Here is a 2,342-nt window from a genome sequence, read left to right as displayed (position 1 = left end):
CAAACAGTGTTGTAGCCTTCATTGGTTTGAAAAGTGCATTTGATGTTGCAAATAGAGACATTATTTTAGACCAGCTTATTGATTTTGAATCAAGGGAAACCTTTTGAGGTGGATACGTGGATATCTTCGAAATAGAGTCTCTCGTGTGCTGTTTAAGGGAGCATTGAGCACTGCAAAGGAACTTGAACTTGGTACTCCACAAGGGGGGGTACTTAGTCCGTTTTTATTTAATATCCTCCTACATCGCCTTCTTTCCTTACTTCCTGATACTGATAACACAACCATCACTTGCTACGCAGACGATATTTGCATTCATTCAACCTCCCCGGATCACTTGCAATGCTTCCTTTCTTCCTTCTACGAATCAGCATCCTCCTGTGGGGTCTTATCATCTTCCCAGGAAAAAGTAGAATCTTCTCCCCAAGGCCAGCAAGGAATCTTCCAGAATTTACTGTGGGGAACAATGTTGTACCTTTATGCACACAGTATATTTATTTGGGAACGCCACGTGCGAATTACACCATCCATTCCAGCAGACAGAGAGTACATCCCATTGTTCAAGATCTGCTGGCCGGCCCGGTTACAAGCGACGCCTGACTCCTCTCAAGTGGCTTACTAATTATTCTGCAGGAATATCTATCCCAGTTGCCAGAAACATATATATTGCTTTCATCCGCTCAGTGATAGATTATCTTTCCCCTGCACTATGTCAACTCTCCAGATCAACTCTACAGCCGCTTGAAAAATTCCAGAACCAAGCAATGAGATTCATTCTAGGTTGTCCAGCATCCACTAGAATTGTAAACATGCAACACGAACACCGTCTCCCTCCACTCGTTGAGCGAATATACTCCAATGTCACCTACTTCAGTATCAAATGCCTGTATTACCCTCACCTGTCTCCTCACTATTCAAACATCATCAGAACTTCTCTGGATCTAGATGCACCTCGTCCACAACTACGCCAGGGGGGACGTACACTAGTTAGTACTGTCTGTTCAAGCATTCTGGGGCTTGACATCAACATCGTGGCAGAGAACGTGGATCATGGCCTTGCACCCTGGCAGACTCCTGTGCCAGCAATCTCTTACACTCCAGTCTTTAAGACTGACTTGCCACAACTTCAACAACAACGTGCATTGGAGACCATCGACAGACTATCCTCATCCCTCAGTGTAGCCCATCACCTCTACACAGACGGCTCCCTACAGCAGGCTGGCAGTGCTGGATGTGCTGTTTTCTCCCCCAATTTGGAACCCCCGCCAGGCGGCTGGACAGGCCGTCGCCTCCCAGAGTCATCAAGCTCCACGTATTGTGAACTACATGGACTTCTAGATGCAGTTATTTTAATCACACGGACCAGAAACAACGGCTTGATCATCTGCGACTCGCAACCAGCACTCCAAGCCCTTTCATCATATAAGCCAGCATACCAGCCCCTGGTTACACAAATACATAGGCAACTAGACATGGCCAACATGAGCTCACTGGTAGTGCACTTCCTATGGATTCCCTCTCACGTGGGTCTTCTGGCTAACAACACCGTTGACCATCTCGCAAAGGCTGCCTGTCAGCTGGATCCTCCAGATGCTGATGCTCCCAGTCCATCTCTCCTGTGCTGCAGAAAAATGGTGCGCCAAGCTGCTCGCTCACCTACTCATCATCGTAGTAATGCCGAGAGAGCCACCAGTGTATCAATACAGCATTATGATCACTTCTTTCCTCACCAACACAAGTATCACCGCAGAGGACTCATGGTTCGTCAAAATAACGTTGTTTGTGCGCGTCTTCGGCTGGGTTGGCGACCAGTTTGGCAGGTGGCTGAGCAAGATGGAGTTCCTCATTTCTCCTCCTGTAGGTTATGTGACGCGCCCAACGCCAACACCCTGGAACACTATTGCCTGGAATGTCCACTTGTTAGTGACATATTACCCCAAAGACTCACAGTAGTTGATATATGTAAAAAATTATTGACAGATAATAATTTGCTCGATGAGATCCTCATGCGCCATCCTCACTTTGGTGGATACTGAATAATCAGCTGTTATGTAATACTGATTAAAGATAGGTACAACCTACCTACGAAATCAAACTAAATTTAATTTGTATTCCATATGAATTCATTTGTATAACCTTTAATATATAGAAATTAGCAATATTATTTTAATATGTACTAAATATCTGTCTATACATTATTTTGTATTCCTTTGTGTAACCCTCATTATGTGCTGTAGATGTAAACAATACTGTTTTGATATGTACTTAAATGTCTGTATATACTTTATTTTTTACTATTTTTTTCTTTAGGCATAACTTAATTACAATGTAGATGTAAACAATAT

The 2,342-nt window shown here is 43.9% G+C and overlaps 1 pseudogene; it reads left to right on the top strand.

Annotated features, from left to right (window-relative positions):
• Positions 1-339: 339 nt before the first annotated feature.
• LOC135204605 (uncharacterized) lies at positions 340-2,139 on the top strand (annotated as a pseudogene).
• The last annotated feature ends 203 nt before the right edge of the window (positions 2,140-2,342 follow it).

The sequence above is a fragment of the Macrobrachium nipponense genome, chromosome 47, assembly GCF_015104395.2.
Source record: "Macrobrachium nipponense isolate FS-2020 chromosome 47, ASM1510439v2, whole genome shotgun sequence".
Taxonomy (NCBI): domain Eukaryota; kingdom Metazoa; phylum Arthropoda; class Malacostraca; order Decapoda; family Palaemonidae; genus Macrobrachium; species Macrobrachium nipponense.
The sequence above is the reverse complement of the archived record's forward strand: the minus strand, read 5'-3'. Positions and strand labels throughout refer to the sequence as shown.